A 25,820-nucleotide genomic window follows, 5' to 3' on the forward strand; every position below is an offset into this window, starting at 1 on the left:
TGGGGCCTCAACTCCAGAAAGCCAGATGTTAACTTAGAGATGGATATGTTGTAAATCATTTTTATCCCAGAGAAGAAATAATCTGCAATGATGACAGGTTTATTGCCCCCCTGGGACAGTAACGTCCTCATATCTAACTTTGTGCTCCTGGTTTAGTGATGACAAATGCTTTGGCTTTACCATCCCAGCTAGTGCCCTTGCTAAAGGGTTAAAAGTGCTGCCTGGTGTTCTTTATGGTTTGTTTGACTGGTTGGTTGGGGGATTTGTTTGTTTGCCTAACAGTTGTGTTTTTTAACTTTTGAAGACTATACTCTGATAACAATAAGGCAGCTCTGGGTGTCTTCCATCTGTTTCCAAGTACTTTATCTTATTTAGCAGAAATGCCACTGGTGGTTCCCCCCCACCCACCCCTCGTCCCAGGTTGAATTATGAAAACCAGGCATTTGGCAAGATGAGAATGGAGGAGGGGTCTGACTCTCCCCTCCCTGTGCCCCTTGCCCTGCCCCTGTTCACAGACACCAAATGAGTCCCCAACACATAGCACACTCAACACACACCAGCCCTGGCTCAAAATGTCATGCCCTCCCCTCCAAGCTGTTCCTTCCAGAGAGGATGGCAGTCTTTTCAAGAAAATGCCAAGAAGCCCAGGAGCTGTGGACCTTCCCAGGACAGGTTCATGACTCGTGTGTAATGGAAAATCCACCCAGACCTCCCCCTTCCAACCACACAGGTTCCTTGTTCACCCATCTCCCGTCCCCCACCCTCCCACCCTAGCTGCCTTGGGCTGCTGGCCCCAATATCCTCCCAATTCTCCCTAAAGTTTCCAAAAGCTCCTGGCCTCCAACTTCACTAGAGGAGAAGCAGCCACTACCTTCCTGAAACTTTCACCCCCAGTGGCTTTTTCACTCCAACCCACTGAGAAGATTGAAAAGTGAATTCTAAACAAACCGCAAGAAGGCATCCTCTGGTTGAACTTCCCGAACTAAAGTGGAAGGCTCCTGACCAAATGACCCTTTCTCCAGAGAGAAATCTACAGAAATGCCAGTTGGCTTAAGACAGGTGATATGGGGGACTTCCCTCGTGGTCCAGTGGTTAAGAATCTGCCTTCCAATGCGGGGATGCAGGTTCAAACCCTGGGCAGGGAACTAAGATCCCACATGCAGTGTGGGCAACTAAGCCCACGTGCCACAACTACTGAGCCTGTGTGCTCAAAGCCCACATGCCACAACTGCAGCCCACAACTGGAGAAAAGCCCCCATGACACAACAAAGACCCAGAGAAGCCAAAAAGAGAAAAAGAAAGAGAGAGAAAGGGGTGGTATGAAGCAAAGGAAGCAGGTGCAACTTGACCCCAGTATATCTACTTCTAGGAATTATCCTGCAGACAAGAGAGCATATGTGCACCTAGATGCCTAGACAGGGATATTCTGTGCCCTACAATACATTAGCCGTTGGGGTTTGCAACAGCAAAAGCCTGTAAACAGCATAAAGGTCCAAGACAGGAGACTGTGTAGATAAATTAATGTGGATCAAAGGGATGGAATAGCACACAGCTGTGAAAATGGAGGCAGCTCGATGTATTTTAATGTTGGAATCACTTCCAAGATAGCATTAAGGGGGAAGAAGTATCTAAAGAATATAGCTTGTTAGTGGGAAAAGGAACAAGACATACACTGTGGGACTCGGAAATGGACAGCTAGTTTGGGAAACAGCTTGGTCATTTCTTATAAAGTGACACATACTTCTGATCCTTACCACAGAACCTAGGGGTTTAGCCAAGTGAAGTGAAGAACAAAACAGAACATTTAGGTTCACACAAAGACCCGTATGGGAATGTTTACAGTGGATACATTCATCATCACTGCAAGTTCAGTTCAGTAGCTCAGTTGTGTCCGACTCTTTGTGACTCCATGAACTGCCGCATGCCAGGCCTTCCTGTTCATCACCAACTCCCGGAGTCCACCCAAACTCATGTCCATTGAGTCAGTGATGCGATCCAACCATCTCATCCTCTGTCGTCCCCTTCTCCTCCTGCCCCCAATCTTTCCCAGCATCAGGGTCTTTTCAAATGAGTCAGCTCTTCGCATCAGGTGGCCAAAGTATTAGAGTTTCAGCTTCAACATCAGTCCTACCAATGAACACCCAGGACTGATTTCCTTTAGAATGGACTGGTTGGATCTCATTGCAGTCCAAAGGACTCTCAAGGGTCTTCTCCAACACCACTGCTCCACTCCAAAAGCATCAATTCTTCGGCGCTCAGCTTTCTTTATAGTTCAACTCTCACATCCATACATGACCACTGGAAAAACCAGAGCCTTGACTAGACGGACCTTTGTTGGCAAAGTAATGTCTCTTTTTAATATGCTGTCTAGGTTGGTCGTAAAACTGGAAACCAAACTAAATATCCCTCAGCTGGGGAATGGATAAACACTGTATTTCCATACAATGAACTCTGCTGCTGCTGCTAAGTCGCTTCAGTCGTGTCCGACTCTGTGTGACCCCATAGACAGCAGCCCACTAGGCTCCTCTGTCCCTGGGATTCTCCAGGCAAGAACACTGGAGTGGGTTGCCATTTCCTTCTCCAATGCAAGAAAGCGAAAAGTGAAAGTCAAGTCGCTCAGTTGTCCGACTCTTGGCGACCCCATGGACTGCAGCCCACCAGGCTCCTCCATCCATGGGATTTTCCATACAAGAGTACTGGAGTGGGTTGCCATTGCCTTCTCCGACAATGAACTCTAGAGAGCAGTCAAAAAAGAATTAAGTCCCAATCTCCCACCATCACCACCCCTTTCCCCCCCGGTGTCCATACATTTGTTTTCTGTTTCTGCTTTGCAAATACATTCATCTGTACCATTTTTCTAGATTCCACATATATGCGTTAATATCTGACATTTGTTTTTTTCTTTGGGATTGACATATATACACTACTAAGTATAAAATAGATAACTAATGAGAACCTACTGTATACTACAGGGAACTCTACTCAGCGCTCTGTGGTGACCTAAATGGGAAGGAAATCCAAAAAGAAGGGGGAATATATGTATACATGGGGCTTCCCAGGTGGCACTAGCAGTAAAGAACTTGCTTGTCAATTCAGGAGATGTAAGAAACGCAGTTTCAATCCCTGGGTGAGGAAGATCCCTAGAGTAGGAAACTCACTTTAGTATTCTTGCCTGGAGAATTCCACGGACAGAGGAGCCTGGCAGGCTACAGTCCATGGAGTTGCAAAGCACATGACTGAGCACACACACACACATGTATTCATATAGCTGATTCACTGTGTTGTACAGCAAACACTAACACAACATTGTAAAGCAACTTTACTCCCCCCAAAAAATTTTTTTAACTGCTGATTCCCACAACACGGAGATGAATTTCAAATGCATCATTTTGAGTGTGAAAAGCTAGTCTCCAAAGATACACATTCTATGATTCCCTTTATGTGACATCCTGGGAAAAGCAAAACTCTAGGGACAATGGACACATCAGTGGTAACCAGGGGCTGGAACTGGGGAAGGCTGACTGCAAGCAACAGAAAGAAATTTGCAGCGGGGGAGTGACCAGACCATCCCATACCTTGACTGTAGTGGTGGTTACATGACGATAAAGAAAAAAGTGTTAGTTGCTCAGTTGTGTCCAACTCTTTGCCACTCCCTGGACTGTAGCTCACCAGGCTCCTCTGTCCATGGAATACTGGAGTGGGTTGCCATTCCCTTCTCTAGGGGATCTTCCTGACCCAGGGATTGAATCCGGGTCTCCTGCAGTGCAGGCAGACTCTTTACCATCCGAGCCACCAGGGAAGCCCAATAATCAGTCAAAATAAGACTTCCCTGGAGGTCTAGTGGTTAAGACTCTAAGACTTCCAATGCAGGGGGCACGGGTTTGATCCCTCATCAGGGAACAAGGATCCCACAGAACATTACACTGAAACACAGAATTCTACTGCATGGAAATTACATTTTCAAATGAGGGGGAAAGAAAAGGATGAATGGGACATATGTCCCCCTGGAAGGGACACAGGAAATGTGCCCCATGACTTCTTGTGGAAAAGGAAATGTAGATGAAGTAGAGGGTGCATAGCAGCATACTCACATATAAGCACAAATTGATTTTTCATTTTTCCTATGTATGGGTACACCCTTCTGAAATTGACATCTATTTAAAAATACATTTTTTTAGTATAACTGAATCATTTTGCTGGACACTTGAAACTAACACAACACTATAAATTAAGGATACTTCAATAAAAATTTAAAAATAAAAGTACATTAAAAAACTCTGCTAGATGATTAAGAAAGGTTTTTGATCCATTATATCATTCTACTCCCAAATATTCCTCTAGTGACTGTCAGAATAGCCGACAGACATCTGAGAGAGCTTTACAAAGTTTTCTCTTATGATTTTTTTTTTTTTTTGCCTTAGTACAAAATCAACAATCAAAGTAACTGACTACCAAGTGTTTTCTGAGATTGGAATCTGGACCAGGAGCAGGAAGTAATATTATTGAGGACAAGCAACACTGAGACGATGGATGAAATTTATTTAATAGATTGTGGATTCAAATATTGCATCAGTGTTAATGCCCTGATTTTAAACATTGTACCACGGTTGTGTAAGAGCATTTTCTTATTCTTAGAATATAACCCCCAGGAATTAAAGGCAAAGGAACGATACACCTGCCTGCCTCTGACTCTCAGATGATTCAGCGGGGGGAAAGCTCTCTCTTTACATATATATATATAATGTGTATACATAAATCCACGAGACAGATACTAAAATCAAAGAGGTAAAACTAGTGAATTTGGTACAATTCTTGAGGCTTTTCTGTCAACTTGCAAACTACATCAAAATTAAAAGTTACCAATTTATATCCAAGCAAGGTTAAAAGCTAGAATAGTGGGACAAAGACCGAGAGGTAAATGACTTACTTATAAAAATACACCCACTTTTGGTTTCTTTGACTTTTTAAGTTCAAATCAATTTGGTTTTTCTCAGTTAAGATGTTATATGGTAAAAAGAAAACTTAAAAAAAAACAGTATTAAATTTTTCCATATCACAACATATGTTAATAGTATTTTGCTACATTGCCCTCCTTTCCAAAGCCTGTAGTTAAAAAAAAAAAAAAGCTCGATTTATTATTCCAAAAATTACTGCTTTCCAGAAATTTCCAAACGGAACAGTGGCGTCATAGACCGGCGGACACATTAACCGCAGGGCTCCGTGGCCCTCCCTGAAAGTGTGAATTTTACAAACTCCTTAAAGTCCATCCTATGACTTTCTCCCTCGCGTCCGCCCCAGACTCTGACAGCGGAGGTTCGAGTCCCCGAAGCCCCCGGGCGCGGGCAGCACCTTCTCGGTAAATTCCTCCCTTGGAATCCGGTTGATTTAACGGTGGGATAGGGGGACTGAGTGACTTTTGACAGCTTAGGTGGTCAACTGTCCAGACGCCCTTTAGGGTCTGCGCTCCTTGAGAAGCCGCGACCGCAGCAGCTCGCGTTCTTGAAGCAAAGAAGCTCCCCACTCCACTTTCCTCCTCCGACAATGCCGCCCCCGCCTGCGCGAACATCTTCCCAGATGCTTTTGGACTCGAGTGGCGGAGCTCTTCGCAGAAATACGGCGCGTGAAGACGAAGGCGGAGCCTCAAGGGGCGGGCGTGGGGTGGAGGTGGCTCCCCGCCTCGGCAGCCTCAAGATTGGTGAGTTCCAAACATCTATATGTGTGTTTGTGTGTGTGTTTGTGTGTGTGTTCATGAGGGGCGGACCCACGGTGGGAGAAGCCCCGCCCCCCGCAAGCCGGCTGCAGCAGAGAAGCACAAAGCCCGAGGTGCGCTCCGCTCCGTGGAATCCGGGCCGGGCGGTGGCGGCAGCCTCAGCGCCGCCCTCGCGCTCAGCCAATGGGCGGGCGTGCTGCTGGGGCTCTGGCCCCGCCCCTCGGGCGCGCGGGGCTCGGCTCGCCCGACTGGCGCTCTGGCTGTGACCGCCGCCGGGCGGTCCGCGCCTGGGGCCCCAGGAGGGGGCCCCTTCCGAGGGTTCAAACCTTGCAGGGCAGGCCCGCAGAGGATGGGAGTTTGGAAGAAATTAAAGAAAAGGAGAAACCGAGTGTGCGGACCGCCTCGAGCAGCCGCCGTATGGCTTGGGCCGCGCACGGAACTGGGCGTGTGCCCGGGAGGAGATCGGGTCACCGCGTGGCAGGCAGCGCCCGGGATGGCCGAGGGGGGCCCTGGCCCCAGGCCTCACTCGGGAGGAGCCCAGAGAGGGGCATCGGCTCGCCAGGGTCCAACAGCACAATCTGCCAACTTGGGGGCTAGGGGGTGTGGCAGGGAGAGTCCGCACTCTTCTCCGACCCTACTCCCGAGATGTCTACCCTCGACGCGCCCAGAATACTGAACACCATGCTCATAAATTACATTCCTAAGAAAACTTACAAGGTTTGTTTTCGGAGTGCCCTCCAACCAATGTTCCCTCTCGCCCCCACATTTGAAGATGCCCACATATGCTTGCCTGGGCTTCCCCAGTGGCTCAGAATCCTGCAACGCGGGAGACGTGGGTTCGATCCCTGAGTTGGGAAGATCCCCTGGAGAAAGGCATGGCTACCCACTCGAGTATTCTTGTCTGGAGAATTCCATGGACAGAGGAATGGAAGGCTGGCAGGCTACAGCCCATGGGGTCGCAAAGGGTCAGACACGACTGAGCAACTAAGCACGCAGCACACCTTTGCTTGCAATTCCTGTAGACCCAAGCAGTGAATGGCCATTCTCTAACGTCCCCCCACCCCCACCCATTCCAGGTGAATACACTTTAAGATATATATTCCGTTTGCTGAATACAACATTCAACCTATATCAGTTAATAAGCTCTTACTAACACTATTATTCGAACAACCACCGCCATTATAGATGGAGACACTGAAGCACATAAGGGCTGCTGTGCTAAATGCCAGTTCAGCTAGCAAGCAGCCGGGCCAGTTGGAACCCAGGTCTCAGGGAGACTAGGACCAGGGTGCAGCACCATGGATATACTGCGGGTTTAATTCATGGTGTTTCTTACTCTGGCCCATCTGGATTTGGGCCCTTGGCATTGGGTTGCAGAAAGGGATGGAGACATTATCTCTTCTCTCCTAGGATGCACAAAAGAAACAGGCAAGCCAGAAGAAAGGGAAAAAAGTGAAAGTGTTAGTTGTGTCCAACTCTTTGGGACCCTATGGACTGTAGCCCATCAGCCTCCTCTGTCCATGGGATCCTCCAGGCAAGGATACTGGAGTGGGTTGCCATTCCCTTCTCCAGGGCATCTTCCTGACCCAGGGATCGAACCTGGGTCTCCTGCACTGCAGGCAGACTCTTTACCTTCTGAGACACCAAGAAAGTCCTGAGAAGGGGAGGTTTATTACTGCATCTGTCAAATTACTGCATCCCAGTGCCATGCACACACACAAGGTGCACAGTAAAACTCACAGGGGAGAAAAAAAAGTGGAGGGAATCAGGTGACTGGTTTTATTCCAGCAGGAGATGGACAGTACATGCAAATGTGTGAATCAACAGGGCTGCATTAAGCATAAAAGAGTTCAGAGCTGATGAAGGGCAAAGTACAGAGGAAAAGGTGTGGGACATCGGGCAAGATGGGACGGTTAGGGAGCCAAGGGGCTTGGACTTTGCATCACAGGAGGAGCCAAAGAAGGGCTTCAGCCAGAACAAGATACCACCAGATGCACATTCGGGCTTCCCTGGTGGCTCAGATGGTAAAGAAGAATCTGCCTGCCAATGCAGGAGACCTGGGTTCGATCCCTGGGTCAGGAAGATTCCCTGGAGAAGGGAATGGCTACCCACTCCAGTGTTCTTGCCTAGAGAATCCCATGCACAGCGGAGCCTGGAGGACTACAGTCTGTGGGGTTGAGTGACTTTCACTTTCAGATCCACATTCAGGGTCAGTATTCTGGTTCTCTGGTAGCTGGATAAAGAAGACAAGAGGGAACAGGGAGAAAGAGGCTGACGTCTGAAGCCATCAGGGGAGGTGGGGTTATCAGGCTTATCAACATGGATAACTCCCAAGTCTCCACCTTGGGCAGGTACACAAGACTCACAAGAAGAACTAAGAAAAGAAGCTAGGTAGGTACTCAGACTTGGACCATCTGGATCTGCGGTGTGAGTCCAGGATGTCAGAGCTTCTGCACGTGATTGACTGTGTCTCCCATTGCTAAGTTGCACTTCAAACCAACCCCCGACCCCACCGCCGACCTGCTCCTTAAAACTACTCTTGTTAAAGTGCCTTGTTTCTTATGGATATTTTGGAAAATTTCCCTCATGTATATATGTAATCCATACACATTTTAGGCAATTAACTGTAGCAATGACTTTTTAAAAGTTACTGAGTTTTAGCCTACTGCTTCTTGAGTCAATGTAACTTTTACAGGCTATTTAGAAATTAACAACAAAACAGCACAACTTATGAGATTCAGGCATAGCTGTTCTTAGGGGCAAATTCAGAACTTTAATTTCTTGTGAAAGGAAGTGACTAACTTAAACTCCTGGTGGCTCAGTGGTAAAGAATTCGTCTGCCATGCAGGAGACATGGGTTCGATCCCTGCATTGGGAAGATCCCCTGGAGAAGGAAATGGCAACGCACTCCAGTATTCTTGCCTGGGAAATCCCATGGGGTCACAAAAGAGTCAGACACAAATTATCAACTAAACTAAAAACTTAACCTAAATAAGATGAGCACTTAAACCAGTAAATGGTTATTTAATAATATTTTGCAAGTTATTTATTACCAGAGCTGGCTTTATAATCTTTTTGTGGGTTTTGTTACATTTCCATGTTCTGTCTTTATTAATATATATTTATTCTTTCCACATATTTTTTCCCTTAGTTACACTATAGTCTTCATGCTAAGATAGCACTGCCCAATAAACAGTCTGCATTGACAGAGAAGATCTGTATCTGTACTGTGGAATTTGGTAGTCACTAGAGGCTGCAGTCCATGGGGTCGCTAAGAGTCGGGGAAACTACTGAGCGACTTCCCTTTCACTTTTCACTTTCATGCATTGGAGAAGGAAACGGCAACCCACTGCAGTGTTCTTGCCTGGAGAATCCCAGGGACGGGGGAGCCTGGTGGGCTGCACAGTCTATGGGGTCGCACAGAGTCAGACACAACTGAAGTGACTTAGCAGCAGCAGCAGCAGGGGCTTCCCTGGTGGCTGAGATGGTAAAGAATCGGCCTGCAATGCAGGAGCCACAGGTTTGATTCCCAGGTCAGGAAGATCCCCTGGAGAAGGGAATGGCAGTCCACTCCAGTATTCTTGCCTAGAGAATTCCATGGACAGAGGAGCCTGGCTAGCTACAGTCCATGAAGTCACAAAGAGTCAGACACAACTAAGCAAGTAACACTACTACTACTAGTCATGTGTAGCCACCAAGTGCTGGAAACCAACTGACATGACTGAGAAACAATTTTGCTGTAGCTAATGGCTACCCTATTGCATATTGCAGCTCTAAAAGATCCAGTTTTGAAATTGTCAGTTCTGTTTGTTTTCTAATCAGTGAGTCCCCACTAATTGATTATTTCCTTCTTCCTGTGTAGATTTGCTTCATTATTCGTTGTCTCATTTCTCTGTTTAATCATTTAAGTCTGTGTTCACATCTCCGCTGTCTTCTAAAACATCTGTCCTTGCAGTGTTGAGTTCTGCCTTTGACCAAAGTTAAGAATTCTGTATTGTTTTTAATTATCACATGGTAGGAGTTTGTCTTGAATGGTTGTTTGGTTAAGCTTTTAAAAATTAATTTCCAGTTATGTTTACTTACAGCCAGAGATTAGGCAGTTCAATGTCTGCTTTTTGGAAAGAATTGGGTTTTTTTTTCCCCTTGAGATTTAACAGATGATTAGTTTTTCTAAATATTCCAAGAGCACTTTAAAATGTGTATTGTTTGCAGAATACAAAGTCCAGCCCATATCTGTTACCATGATCTTATTAACCTTATTATTCAAACTCCTTGTTCCTTAATTGAGATTTATCTACATGATCAAGGCTCTGTTTGTATCTCCCCTGAGGTTTCTTAATTCTCCTCCTATTTCCTGCAATTTGTTCTCTGAAGTTGGTTCTATGCATACCTGACCCTCATTTAAAGATTGTCCCTTCACTTAATGCAAAACCTCTCTCCTTCTTTCCTTGATACCTGCTGCCTTGAATTCCATGCATATTTTTCTCGTTGATATTTGCCCACATGTTTACATTTTCTGTGTCGTTTTTGGGATTAGGTATAACCATTTTCTTTCTTTTTTTTTTAATCAAAGTAGAATTAATTTACAATGTTGTGTTAATTGTTGCTGTTGTTCAGTCGTAAGTCATGTCTGACTCTTTTCAACCCCATGGACTACAGCATGCCAGGCTTCCCTGTCCTTCACTATCTCCCCGAGTTTGCTCAAACTCATGTCCATTGAGGCAGTGATGCCATCCAGCCATCTCATCCACTGTCGCCCCTTCTCCTCTTGCCCTTAATCTTTCCCAGCATTGGGATCTTGTATAACCATTTTCTAGTGGGGAGAAGTGAGAGAGAGAACCATAGCATCCATGGGAACAACAGAGTGGGAATGAGAAATGTCAGAGTCTGAAATCTGTCACTGTGGAAGGCCTGAATTGCAAGGAGGGTTTCCCTGGGGACAATCTCAACCATAAAAAGGTCCATTCATATGACTGATGGCTTCCCAGTAACAAGAACACGGTGGTCTTGAATAATGTACAGGTCACCAGAAGCCAATTTCCCGGGAGCTGCTACACCCACGCGCTGGCAGAGGCTAAGCAGAGAGACAGGGAACAGGGAAAATATCCTCAACTCCTAAAGGACAAGAGTAAACAGGAGAACGTACTGCCTTTCTGTGGAGACATCGTGAAATGGAATCATTCGTCAGAATAAAAAAACACCTATTTTAAATTCCATCGTGACCAAAGAGACACAACACTCCACTCATTTCCTTATTGAGTTGGTTCTTGAAGCCAGCCTGGCTGCTTTATTTTTCCATCTAAAAGCTCCATGTGGCGTGTCCATTCCGGGAGCCCAGCAGGTATTCCTGGGACACCCCCATGTGTACACTTCAGACACGGCTCTTCTACTAGAAAAAGATGGAGTTCTCCGATGCGGATGGGGGGGCACCCATTTCCTGCCCGTGTTTATTTTGACTTATGAAAAGAATGTGTTTGTCCCTTTGCCACTGGACCCTCAGACTTTACTGGCTCTTTGGACCCACTTTGCAGCCCTCCGTCTACCTGAGTAAGCACCTTGTACACCTGGAACTTCCTGACTCTGCTTCTGTTTATGCTGCCAAGCCCCGGCACACACTTGGGAGAAATGCACGAAGGAAATTAAAGCTGTGTAAATGCTTGTCCGACTCGGTGGACAGGAGTTTGAGCAAACTCCGGGAGATGGTGATGGACAGGGAAGCCTGGCATGCTGCAGTCCGTGGGGTCACAAAGAGTTGGACACGACTAAGGAGCTGAACAACAACAGCAAAATGCTTGTCCATCCAACTGGATGCAAGGTACTTCTAAGAACATTCGAAGAAAGATGAGTAGCATTTCCGCTCTCAGACAAAGTCCCCTTTTGGGGAGAAAGCTCATTGATAAGAAGTCTCTTTTACATGCATACAGGAGGACCATGGAGGAATTTTCTTTCCCCACCAGGATCCAGAGTAGCCACACCCTCGCTCTCCAACCAGTATTTACTCACAGGTAAATGGCAACCCACTCCAGTGTTCTTGCCTGGAGAATCCCAGGGACGGGGGAGCCTGGTGGGCTGCCGTCTATGGGGTCGCACAGAGTCGGACACGACTGAAGTGACTTAGCAGCAGCAGATTGTTTTCCACACCATGGAGATGTCCTAGAAAACCCTTTGACCTTTACAGACAGGCTCTCTGACTAGGATTCTTAGTTTCTTAATTAAAAAGTTGACTAGGCAGCAACACCCATAGTGTTGCCAATCCTATCACCATCTTCCTTCTAGGTCCCTGGACCAACAGCTCTGAGCTCCTACAGAGTGGCAGGCAGCATCAGAGCTCTGAACACAAGACTGAATAGAGCACACACAGTTCCACCGCCTCCTGGGGAGACAGACAGAAATCAGTGCACCAGCACAAGAACGTTTAGCTACAAATCAAGCACATTTTGTAACAAATTGTGCTGATACTCTAAGCAAATTCACAGCAGGGCTGGAACACGCCTAACCTGTTAATTTCCTCAGATTATTCTGCAAAAGCTAAAGTGTTTTCTTTCTTGCACTGAACAGCCAGAGAGCCAAATGCCGCTTTCTGGCTGAGCTTTCTGCCTTCCCTTAGTCCTCCCAGTTCTCCCTTCTCCATCTTTGTCGTGTGATCAAGCTGATAGACAGATGGACCGTCCACCAAGCACCCTGGTCCCTCAACCTCCAGGCCTGGGATGGGGAAGGTGTGATGTGCTCAGAGTATCTCAATCTGGTCTCTCAAGGCCCTCCCATCAGACCTGGGATCTACAGCTTCACATCACCCTGCATGTGGAGCACAACGAATCATGGAGTCAGGCAGACCTGGGTTTGGAGTGGAAGCAGCCACTTCCTGGTCACGTGACTCCATTTTCTGTGCTTTGGTTCCACCATGCAGACACAGGGACAGTCACAGTACCTGGGGCTCTCTTGAGCATCAGACAAGATAATATAGCATAGCACCTGGACCCTTGGAGGGTTTTCAAAGGTGTCATCAGCACTAGCCACAATTCAGCAACAATTTCAGGTATCTGATCACTCAGTCTGCTTTGTACAATAGCTATAACAATCTCCGACATGGGATGGGGGAGGGGCATTGGATAGATTAAGTAACCAAATGTTTTATTGTTTATTTATTTATGTGACTGGGTCTTGTGTCACAAGGGATCTTTAGTTTTGGCACTGAAACTCTGAGTTATGGTGTGTGGGCTCAAACCCGGGCCCCCTGCACTGAGAGCCCAGAGTCTTAGTCACTGGACAACCAGGGAGGTCCCATAAGTGATCAAATTTAAAGCCCGCAGAACATTTGTCTCCTCCCCCTTGAGGTGTTCTTGGGGAAACTGTGTTCATCATCACCTTTGCATGTTGCTCCTCAAATCTGCCAGGTATCGGGGGCGGGACAGATTGGGACTTAGTATCACTGTTGATCTTGACTGATGGTTGACGCTGCAAATCCAGCTTGTCACTGTGCTCCATCCAGTTTAACAAATGCAAAGGCATACATACCTGCTCTTCAGGCAGCCCCAGGCCAGGCATGGGAGGCAGCAAGGAATGGGCTGTCCCTGCCCTTCAGGAGCCCCACAGCCGAACTCAGAAAGGTCCCAGCTGAACACCTCTACATGTCCATCCAGATCCAAACCCACAATCTCTGCACATTCCCATCAACCCCACACTGACCTCTTCCTCCAAAGGAAATAGCCTAAAAGAATTGTCCAGGGCTCTAAATAAAATACGGAGAAGGCAATGGCAACCCACTCCAGTACTCTTGCCTGGAAAATCCCATGGGTGGAGGAGCCTGGTGGGCTGCAGTCCATGGCGTCGCTAAGAGTCAGACACGACTGAGCGATTTCACTTTCACTTTTCACTTTCATGCATTGGAGAAGGAAATGGCAACCCACTCCAGTGTTCTTGCCTGGAGAATCCCAGGGACGGGGGATACTGGTGGGCTGCAGTCTCTGGGGTCGCACGGAGTCAGACATGACTGAAGCGACTTAGCAGCAGCAGCAGCAGCAGCAGCAGCTAAATAAAATTTTACTCAGCCACCAAAAAAAAAGAAAAGAAATTGTACCATTTGCAGAGACATGGATGGACCTAGAGACTGTCATACAGAATGAAGTAAGTCATTAGGAGAAAAACAAATACTGTATATTAACACATATATGTGGAATGTAGAAAAATGGTGCAGAGAACCTATTTGCGAAGCAGAAATAGAGACACGGACATAGAGAACAAACATTTGAGCCTCAAGTGGGGAAGGGGAGAGTGGAATGAATTGGAAAATTGGGACTGACATATATACATTATTGATACTATGTTGTTATTATGTTGTTGTTATTCAATCCCTAACTCACGTCTGACTTTTTGTGACCCCCATGGACTGCAGCATGCCAGTCTCCTCTGTTCGCTATCTGCCAGAGTTTGCTCAAATTCAGGTTCACTGAGTTGGTGATGCTATTTAACCATCTCTTCCTCTGCTGCCCCTTTCTCCTTTTGCCTTCACTCTTTCCCAGCATCAGGGTCTTTTCCAATGAGTCAGCTCTTCATATCAGGTAGCCAAGTATTGGAGTTGCAGATACTAGGTAAAAAATAGATCACTAATGAGAACCTATTGTATAGCACAGGGATCTCTACTCAAGGCTCTGGGTGACCTATATGGGAAGGAAACCCAAAAAAAAGAGGGGATATATGGAAATGTGTAGCTGATTCACTGCTGTACAGCAGAAACTAGCACAACATTGTAAAGCAATTATACTCCAATAAAAACTAAAAAAAAAAGAAAGAAAGAAACACCCCCTATGCTCTTTCTAAAGCCCAGCTCCATCATAAAATAACTGCAATTCCCAGTGATATCTTGATGGCCTCTGAAACCACTTGGAAGTTTCTAGAAGGGCTCACCCACAGTAGCAGAACACTAGGGCTTGAAAGGGAAAACACGGGATGCCCAATTTTTCTCTCAGAAATCAAGATTTAATAGCCTCCTGAGGAAACCATAATTGGAGGGCAATGGGATGCATTCCTCCCCAAGGCCTGTGATTATGGAACGCCGGGAAAGGTTGAGAATTTGGGCCACGAGCAACTTCGGGCTCAAATGAAGACAAATCTGACCCAGCATAAGAGGTATAGCTTAGTCCCTTCACGTACAAACATAGACACCAAAAGAAAGCTGGATGGGGGGGCTTGGAGCTTGGAAAGAAAGAAATTCTCACGAAGAGGATCAAAGCTGAACTAAAGCACAGGTCTACCAGTTATGGGTCCTCACCCTCTGCTAAGGAAAAGAGCGTGGCAAGGAGTTGGGTCTTGAACGTGGAAAGGGATTTTATGATGAAGACCTGCCTCCACCCTCTTCCTGCCCTTACACCCCCTAGAAAACCACCACCGTGTTTGGCTTGTAAACTTTTGCTTCCTGGGACTGATCTAAGGAAAAGACAACACACCCCACCTCTGAGACATTGCTGATCCTGGGCCACGTGAAGCTAGTGTAGCTGCCAGGAAGAACTGTGCACTGGACGTTCTTGGGTTTACTCCTCACCCCTGCTCCCACCTCACCTTGACTTTCCCACTTTGAAATCTGAAGATCAAAAGTGCACCTTTGTGCTCAAATAGACACCCCCCCAACACACCCTGAATTTCCTTCCTATCTGTTTCCTTGGCAATCCTCATCCCCAGTTGCCCATTATTCACAGGGTTCCACAGGATACAAAGATAAAACGTAATGCATTTTTCCTTTTGTGAGGGGGGAAACCTTGGGAAATTAAACAGCAGATATCCAAATAGAAACCTTGTATTCAAATTAGGGGGTCACACAAACACACACACACACACACACACGTATGCATATTCACAAACATCATAACCTTGACCAGGTTTGGAAGACAAGTCTCACATGTATGAAAAACCAAAGGTCAGAGCCATGGAAATGGTGGGGGGTGGGGGGCAAGATATATGCTGGCCAGAGGTAGCCACTGGTGCCAGAGGCAGCCACCCCTCCAAGAGCAAGGCAGAGGAGGCAGCTGCCAAGCTGAGGGAGGGTGGTCTAACAGAGGGATGGGAGGCAAATGGTCCTTACATCCCACTTGGGATTCTATCAAACAACCCACTCCACTGTTCTTGCCTGGAGAATCCCAGGGACGGGGGAGCCTGGTGGGCTGCCATCTATGGGATCCCACAGAGTCGGACACGACTGAAGCGACTTAGCAGTAGCAGCAGCATGCCAGTGGTTAGAAACTAGGCCATCGAGTAAGATCCAAGGTAGGTTCTGTGGCTCCCAGGCTCCAAGCTCCTGGGTAAGTGTCTCAGCCTCTCCAAGCTTTGGTTTCCCCTTTAGAACTGATAAAATGGAAGATCCCTAGGCACTCACTTTATAGGTTGCTATGAGGTCCATTCTGTGCCTCAGTCATGGCACAGAAAAACCAAGCAATAAAAACCTGTTCCAGGGAATTACCTGGTTGGTCCAATGGTTGGAACTCTGCATTTTCACCACCAAGGGTCCAAGTTCAATCCCTGGTCAGGCAACTAACATCCTACAAGCTGCTCAGCACAGACAAAAAAAGAAAATATATTCCTTCAAAATCCCCAGGCAACCTCAAGGCCTTTGCATGTGCTGTTCTGAGCACCTAGAATTCACTTTGCTCCCCAGGGCTCCCATGACAGCTTCCCCTTCCTCTTCCTGATCTACAGCTCAAACCTCAGCCTCAGACCTCTTTATTCTAAAGAATAAAGAGGTTCCGTTTCCCCAAACTCTTTATTCTAAATGAGACCCTCTCAGCTCACCCCATCTTGTCACCCCAACATAATTCCTTCCAGGACTTACTGCCACCTGAAATTATAATACTGTGTCCATCTCTCTGTGGCTGTGTTTACTACCACCAGGCCCAGGGGACTGTGGGCTGTAGGAGAGCAGGCACCTTGCATTTCTGAATTCACTGCCAGACCCCAGAGCCCTGCACAGATGAAGAACTGCACAAACAGTAGCTGCTGCCTCTAATGATGTCCTCATGTGGGCTGTGTTCTGCCAGCCCACAGGAAACATGGGGGCCAGTCACAGACCTGGAGGTGACAAAACTGAGGTCTCCCCGGCCATGGGCTGGGCCATGGGGCAATGCCACATTGTGACTCGTTGTTACTACTATCTGAGAAGTGAAGGATAGCCCTTTCTGTGCCAGAGCGACACAAGCATTCCTAAAAATCACCACACTTATGGGAAAAATGAGGTTAGGACCAGAGCAGGCAAGGACATCATCAGTGGCACATAATAAAACAGGAATCTAACGTTTTTAAAAAAGAGTAACAGTTTTACACATGTTAAGAAATACACAACCAGGCTTCCCTGGTGGTCTAGTGATTAAGAATCCATCTACCAATGCACGGGACATGAGTTTGATCCCTGGTCCGGGAAGATCCCACATGCCGGGGAACAGCCAAGTCCATGCACCACAATTACTGAGCCCTCTCTGTAGAGCCCATGAACTACAACTGCTGAAGCCTGTGCGTGCCCTAGAGCCCATGATCTTCACACAGCATTGAAGACCCAGCAGAGCCAAAAATAAATCAATAAATCTTTTTTAAAAAAGCAAAGAAATACACAACCACAGCAAGATATAAGACACTTAACTTTGAAAGGGCCTGAAGTTTACTTGTGCAGAAGTGGGTGTTGGAGGTTTGTAGCCTGTGTTGTTGTTCAGTCGCTAAGTTGTGTCCAGCTCTTTGTGATCCCATGGCCTGCAGCACACCAGGCTTCCCTGTCCTTCTCCATCTCCCAGAGTTTGCTCAAACTCATGTCTACTGAGTCAGTGATGCCATCCAACCATCTCATCCTCTGTTGTCCCTTTGTCCTCCTGCCTTCAATCTTTCCCATTATCAGGGTCTTTTCCAGTGAGTCAGCTCTTCCCATCAGGCGGCCGATGAGTGATGGTGAAAAGACGGAGGGTTGTCTGAAATTGGATTTCAAGTCAGAACCTCAGATGTGGACAGTGGTGGCTCATGACCCAAGAAGGGCAGCAAGGGAGCTGGTGGATGTCTGAGGTGCGTACTCGAGTTTTGTGTCAGCTGGATGCAGTTTTCAGAGTCCAGCTCCTCGAGTGTTTCTCGGAGACAAGATGGCACAGAAGCAAACTCAAAACCTGCAATGTGGACTTCCCTGGTGGCCCAGTGGTTGAGTCTGCCTGCCAATGCAGGAGTCACAGGTTCGATCCTTGATCCAGGAAGATCCCACATGCCTCAGAGCAGCTAAGCCTGTGTACCACAACTACTGAGCCTGTGCTCTAGTGTCTGGGAGCCACAGCTACTGAGCGCACGTGCCGCAACTACTGAAACCCGCGTGCCCTAGAGCCTGTGCTCCACAACAAGAAAAACCACTGCAATGAGAAGCCCGTGCACCGCAACTAGAGAGATCACACACACCAGTGAAGACCCACACAACCAAAATAAACAAATAAACAAAAATAAAATTTAAAAAAAATCTGCAGTGTGCTCAGTTCAGTCCCTTAAATTGTGTTGCTGCTGCTGCTGCTAAGTCGCTTCAGTCGTGTCCGACTCTGTGCAACCCCATAGACGGCAGCCCACGAGGCTCCCCCGTCCCTGGGATTCTCCAGGCAAGAACATTGGAGTGGGTTGCCATTTCCTTATCCAGTGCATGAAAGTGAAAAGTGAAAGTGAAGTCGCTCAGTCGTGTCCGACTCTTTGCGACCCCATGGACTGCAGCCTACCAGGCTCCTCCGTCCATGGGATTTTCCAGGCAAGAGTACCGGAGTGGGGTGCCATCACCTTTTCCAATTGCCTTCATAATTAAGGCTTAATTCTCCAAGCACACCTTGCGGAGAGCAATGAATTTGCAACACACCTCACCCGAGATATGTGCAGAGGCCAGGCATGCATTCGGCATCTCCGGCTTCCACTCTTAAATGCATGCAGATGTTGACTCTGCAGAAGTCGTGTATTTGACGCCATGAAAGAGCCTTGTGGATTTGAAGATAAAAATGAATAACTCCAGGTTAAGATACGAAAGTCCTAACCCTCTGCTTTGAATACAGCTTCCCTTGCACTCCTCCAGTCCAAGAGCAAGGGCTCGGGATGCTGTGAGCAGTCCCAAACAAAACCCTACACCTCTCACGTGTACCTGGACAAAACTGCAATCCAAAAAGATACACGCACCCCAGTGTTCACTGCAGCACTATTTACAATAGCCAGGTCACGAAAACAACCTAAATATCCATCAACAGAGAAATGGATAAAGAAGATGTGGTACATCTATACAGTGGAATATTACTCAGCCATGAAAAGGATGCCATTTGCACCAACATGGATGGACCTAGAGATGATCATACCAAGTGAAGTAAGTCAGAAAGAGAAAGAGAAATACCATGTGATATCATGTATATGTGGAATCTAAAATATGGCACAAATAAACCTATTTACAAAGCAGAAACAGACTCAGAGACACAGAGAACAGACTTGTGGTTGCCATGGGGGAGGGAGATGGGGGAGGGATGGACTGGAAGTTTGGGATGAGCGGACAAAAACTGATATGGACAAGGCCCTACTGTACAGCACAGGGAAATATATTCAGTATCCTGTGATAAACCATCATGGAAAAGAACACCTTTTTAAAAAAGGAATATCCGTGTATAACTGAGTCACTGTGCTATACAGCAGAGTTTGACACAATACTGTAAATCAACTGCACTTCAATTTAAAATTTTTTAAAAATCCTGTGCCTTTCAAGGATGAGGATACTCAGCAGCTTCACCATTGATAATAACAAAGATCTGGAAATGTCCATTGATTGTGAGTTTGGTAAGTATGTTACCAATGACCGTGGGCACATAAGAAAAACATTCAGATGACTTTCAGGAAATGTTACTAAGGGAGAAAGCCAAGGCACAGAGCGATAGAGAAAGTGTCTTTGTGTCAAAGACGGGCAGGCAGGTGTTCACACATGTGTACACATCCAGTTCCTTTCTGGGGTGAACAAGAAACTCAGGCTGGTGGTTGCCTCTGGGGAGAGAGTGGACATGGAAAGGCCTTTCTTTTCCTTGTAAATCTCTTTAAATGGTCTTAACAATGGTATATATGATACTCTTTTAAAAAATAGGTTGAATGGGGACTTCTCTGGTGGCCCAGTGGTTAAGAATCCACCTTCCAATGCAGAGGGCATGGATTCAATCCCAGGTTGAAGAACTAAGATCCTACATGCCTCAGGGCAATTAAGCCTGCCTATCACAAACTATGGGCTTTCCAGGTAAGTGCTAGTGGTAAAGAACCCACCTGCCAATGCAAGAGACTTAAGAGATGCAGGTTTGATCCCTGGGTTGGGAAGATCCCCTGGAGGAAGGCATGGCAACCCACTCCAGTATTCTTGCCTGGAGTATCCCATGGACAGTGGAGTATGGTGGGCTACAGTCAATAGGGTCTGAAAGAGTCAGACATGACTGCAGTTACTTAGCACACATGTGTGCCACAAACTACAGAGCCCACGCACTCTGGAGCCCGAGATCTGCAACTAGAGAGAAGCCTGCACACTGCATCAAAGATCTCACATGCCATAACTAAGACCCGATGGAGCCAAAAATAAATAAATATTAAAAACAGGTTGAATGGAGGGAAAGAGAAGGGACAACACAAGGAGAGGGGATTAAGAGGTACAAAGTATTGTGTATAAAATAAGATACAAGGAGAATTCTCTGGCAGTCCAGTAGTGAGGACTCCACGCTTTCACTGCTTGGGCTCCAGTTCGAATCCTAGTTGGGAAACTAAGATCCCGAAGGCCAAGTACTGCGGCCAAAAAAAAAAAAAACCCTTTAAATTAAGATACAAAGATATCTTATATATCAAGGCTTCCCTGGTAGCTCAAACGGTGAAGAATATGGCTGCAATGCAGGAGACCTGGTTTCGATCCCTTGGTCAGGAAGATCCCCTGGAGAAAGGCATGGCAACCCACTCCAATATTCTTGCCTGGAGAATCCCATGGACAGAAGAGCCTGCGGGCTACAGTCCATGGGTTCACAAAGAGTTGGACACAACTGAGTGACTAACACTCACAGATATATATCATGGGAAATATAGCTAATATTTTACAATAACTCTAAATGAAGTATAACTTTTAAAAATTGTGAATTATGATATTGTACACCATTTGTTGTTGTTGTTCAGTTGCTCATCGTGTCCGACTCTTTGGAACTCCACAAACTGCAGCACACCGGGCTTCCCTGTCCTACACCATCTCCCAGAGCTTGCTCAAACTCATGTGCATTGAGTCAGTGATGCTATTCAACCATCTCATCCTCTGTCGTCCCCTTCTCCTCCTGCCCTCAATCTTTCCCAGCACACCAGTAACTTAACATAGTATTATACATCAACTCGGAGAAGGCAATGGCACCCCACTCCAGTACTCTTGCCTGGAAAATCCCATGGACGGAGGAGCCTGGTAGGCTGCAGTCCATGGGGTCGCTGAGGGTCAGACACAACTGAGCGACTTCACTTTCAGTTTTCACTTTCATGCATTGCAGAAGGAAATGGCAACCCACTCGTGTTCTTGCCTGGAGAATCCCAGGGATGGGGGAGCCTGGTGGGCTGCCATCTATGGGGTCGCACAGAGTCAGACACGACTGAAGTGACTTGGTAGTAGTAGTACACATCAATAAAATTTATTAAAAAGAAAGAAAAAATACTATATTACTTAGGTGGTTTTTTCCCCTCTGATGCTGCCTTTTATTTTGTGCCCCCAAGGTCCCCCATCCAGAAACTTCCATCAAACTGCCCTTGAAACAACCAGGTAATTCTAGAATAATTGACCCCTTTGGGATCAAGTTGTTTTTTTGTTTAGAAATACGCTGAATTCAACTTTCAGGAGCTGGTCCTGCCAACCCTTCTGTCCCCGAGAAGAATTTCACTCCATCCTCTACCTTTTCCACAGGCAGCCTTTGAGAAGGATGTGTGTGCCAAGCTTCCTCAATGAATGACCCAGGGCTTCAGGGCCAGGTAAGTTCCAGATTTTATTATTAGCAACAAATTAAGTTAACTGAGGACAAAGCAAAGCACACAACCCACTGACCCTCGGAACCAAAACATGCACAAACACATGTACGCAGGAGGCCCAAGCAGGGAACAGCTGTCTCCTCTCCCACGGAGGGAGAGCTGCAAGGCGATGTCATGCAGCCGGAAGCTGTCCCCATGGACGAGAGCTGGACCAATCTGCTTATCCAGGGAGCAGCCATGGGCAAGAGGCAGCAAACAGGGCTCTGGAGGGGATACTGGATCATTGAGGAGGGACAGGACCCCTGCTAACACCCCCTCCCTTTATTCTTGCCAGTTTCACACCTGGTAACTATCCCAAGTCACAGACTTGGACCAGTCTCTCAGACTGATGATGCCATCGCTATGGTCTTAGAGTGCAGTTTCTTAACTTGGGTTGACATGTGGGGCCGGACCATTCTCTGGGATTGGAGGTGGAGGTGGGCATTGCAGGGTGTGGAGCAACATCCCTGATCCCCCTCCACCAAATGCCAAGAGCACCTCATCACCCGCAGTTGTCACAACCACAGACATCCCCAGACATTTATTTCCATGATCACCCTCCAGTGAGAACCAGAATTACCCTCTGTGCCCCCGGCCTTAGAGCCTAACCAGAGGTGTGCATGAATGCTAAGTTGCTTCAGTCATGTCTAACCCCATGGACTGTAGCCCACCAGGCTCCTCAGTCTATGGGGATTCTTCAAGCAAGAATACCGGAGCGGGTTGCCATGCCCTCCTCCAGGGATTGAACCCGAGTCTCTTACATCTCCTGCATTGGCAGGTGGGTTTTTTACCATTAGTGCCATCTGGGAAGCCCCACCAGAAGTAAAGGCAGAGGAAATTCAGAACAGCAGATGGGGCTGAAATGGCTGTGCTTGTCCATCCCTGACTTACAGTTTCAGAGGCACTCTTCCCCCAAGCCTCCCTGTGGTCACACCCCAGCTTCTGGTTGTCCGCCCACCCCACGTCTTGCAACTCCAGCTCAGCTCCCAACCTGCACATACTTGTGAAGCAACATTCACTTGTCAGAATTTGGAGCTGCCCATGTGCCAGGCCACAGATGTCCTGTGGCTGCTGCCCTCATGATGCTTCCAGCCTAGTAGACAAGCATGCAGAGTCAGAGAGAAGTTTCTGCATTTAAAATGTGAGGCTTGGAATGAACACTGAGAATTTCTCAAACCACTACAGGGCACCGCAAGAACCCACTGTTGAGGAAGTAGGCAAAGAATTAGTATCGGGGCTTCACTGGTGGCTCTGTAGTAAAGAATCTGCCTGCCAATGGAGGAGTCACATGTTTCATCCATGATACGGGAAGATCCCACAGGCTGCGAGGCAACTAAATTTGTGCACCATAACCACTGAAGCCCACGTGCCCTAGAGCCCAGGAGCCACAGCTACTGAGCCCATGTGCAGCAACTACTGAAGCCCGTGAGCCCTAGAGCCCACGCTCCACCACTAGAAAAGCCACCACAGTGAGAAGCCGGAGCACTGCAATGAAAAGTAGCTCCCCCACCGACTCTCCACAAATAGAGAAAGCCCACGTAAAGTGCCAAAGACCCAGCATGGCCAAAAATAAATAAATGAATAATTAAAAAAACAGAAGCAATATTGTAATAAATTACAATAAAGACGTTTAAAATGGTCTACATAAAAACAATAAATAAATAAAATCCAAGGAGCACCATCAACAGATGACCAAGCAAATCCAGTGTGGCCCATTCATGCCAAGGAATATTATTCAGCCTTAAAAAGGGAGGAGGTTCTGACACCTGCTGCACCATGGGTGAACCTTGAGAACATGATGCTTAGTGAAAGAAGACAGATACAAAAAGAGGAGTCAGAGCCATAGAGACATAAGGTTAGATGATGGGGGCCAGGAGCTGGGGGAGGGGTGAGAAGTTTATTAATGGGGGCAGAGATTCACTTTGGAGAAGATGAAAATGTTCTAGAGATGGATGTTTGCACAACTGTGTAAACGGAGCTAATGTCACTGAAATGGACACTTAAAATAGTTAAAATGATATAATTCTCATTATACATATTTTACTACCATTAAAAAAAAACTAACTCAGGGAGCAATGATGGTAGGCAGCCGTATGCCAGGCATTGTAACAGGAGAATCTGCATCCTCTCATTCACCACATCAGGTCTAAAATTATCCTCACATCAAGGTCATAGTAGACAGAGCCAGGAGTTGAACCCAGGCAGTCTGGCTCGGGAGTTGGAATTTTTAATTGTAGAGTCTTCAAACTCAGGCTTCCTGATTCTTCACATCCACCAATCCCCAGTGCGCGCAGTGGTGTCTGACTTTTTGCGAACCCATGGACTGTAGCCTGCCAGGCTCCTCTGTCCATGGGATTCTTCAGGCAAGAATACCGGAGTGGGTTGCCATGCTCTTCTCCAAGGGATCTTCCGACCTAGGGATGCGTCTTTTGCATTTCCTGCGTTAGCAGGCGGATTCTTTACCACTGAGCTACCTAGGAAGCTGCCTTCCAGTAAATTCCTTGCATTTCCTCGAATGCATCCCCGATGGTTGCTTTTCGGCCTGTGACCTCAACAACACATGGGAATTGTGACAACCAGAGGCCAGACCTCACACACTTCTTTAGTTCAACTGGCCTTGAGCTGACCCCTGATGACATACAGGGGGAAAAGGTGCCCCCAGTCCAGTGGGGAGCAGGACAGAACTGCCACCAAAGAGGGCTCAGAGCTCAGACTATGAGGTCAGGCAGATCTGGGTTCAATAAACAACTCTACCTGCCCTTCTGTGAGGTCCTGCAAATTCTCATGCCTCAGTTTCTCCACCTGTAAAACAGGGGTAATGACTAACCCTCCCTCCATAGCAACTGATTAGCAAATTAAACACTCATAACCATGGAAAGCAACTAGCCCAGGTCCTAGAAAAATCAGAAACCCTCGATCAACAGAAGCTGCTACTGATTTATATCATATTACAAAATTTAAAATCTCTAACAGACTTCCCTGGTGGGTCAGTGGTTAAGAATCTGCCTGCAAATGCAGGGGACATGGGTTCGATCCCTGGTCGGGGAAGATGCCACATGCTATGGAGCAATTAAGCCCGTGTGCCAACAGCTACGGAATCCATGATCTAGATACCACGTGCCACAACTCCTGAAGCCCCTATGCCCTAGAGCCTGTGATCTGAAACTAGGCAAACCACCACAGTGAGAAGCCTGTGCACCTCAAATAGAGAAAGCCCGTGAGTAGCAACAAAGACCCACCGCAGCCAAATAAATAGAACTAATTTTTTAAATATCTAAAAAAAACAAAAATAATCTCTAACAATCCTATTTAGAGTCAACAGGAAAGACTTACGAGCTCAAACAGGACTCAGGGTAAAGAAACGGAATTCTCTACATCTGAGAAGGCGTCCTGAGGGAGGTACATGTGAATGTGGGTTTTTAAAGAAAACCGTGGCTAGTACAGTGCTTTCCTGGTGGCGCTAGGGGTCAAGAACCTGCCTGCCAACTCAGAAGACGAAAGAAAACACAGGTTCAACCCCTGGGTCGGGAAGATCCCCTAGAAGAGGGCTTGGCAATCCACGCCAGTATTGTTGCCTGGAGAATTCCATGGACAGTGGAGCCTGGTGGGCCACAGTCCATAGGCAGTGAAGAGTCAGATACGACTGAAGTGACTTAGCACTCACGCATGCATGGCTAATACATAGGACAGAGGTACTTGAACTTCCTAAGAGCCAGTGAAAGTGAAAGTACCTAGTCGTGTCCGACTCTTTGCGACCCCATGGACTATATAGTCCATGGAATTCTCTAGGCCAGAATACTGGAGAAGCCTTTCCCTTCTCCAAGGGATCTTCCCAATCCAGGGATCGAACCCAGGTCTTCCGCATTGCAGGTGGATTCTTTACCAAATGAGCTATCTAAGACCCAGGCCGGTCAGCTATTTAACATGCTCACCAAACACTCTATGAATCAGCTCCTTTCAAGGATGGCAACCTGGTGAAAGTGTTTTCTCATGGTAATTACACAATGTGCTCATCCAAAGAGGGGAGTTCAGTCTAAGAAGTGAACCACGTAAGACAGAAACAAATCTCTCCCTTCCCCCATCCCCAACT

The 25,820-nt window shown here is 47.0% G+C and overlaps 1 protein-coding gene and 1 long non-coding RNA gene across 5 annotated transcripts in view; one reads left to right on the plus strand and one right to left on the minus strand.

Moving 5' to 3' along the window:
• The window catches only part of INSR (insulin receptor), a 146,309-nt gene that overhangs the window by 62,899 nt on the left and 57,590 nt on the right, over nucleotides 1–25,820 (minus strand). The gene's annotated exons all lie outside the window — the stretch shown is intronic.
• LOC112447347 (uncharacterized) lies at nucleotides 4,297–23,966 on the plus strand. Its single transcript, XR_003035495.2, has 3 exons — nucleotides 4,297–5,695; nucleotides 21,630–21,694; nucleotides 22,916–23,966. It is a non-coding gene; the product is annotated as an uncharacterized lncRNA (long non-coding RNA).

This window comes from Bos taurus, chromosome 7, assembly GCF_002263795.3.
Source record: "Bos taurus isolate L1 Dominette 01449 registration number 42190680 breed Hereford chromosome 7, ARS-UCD2.0, whole genome shotgun sequence".
Lineage (NCBI taxonomy): Eukaryota > Metazoa > Chordata > Mammalia > Artiodactyla > Bovidae > Bos > Bos taurus.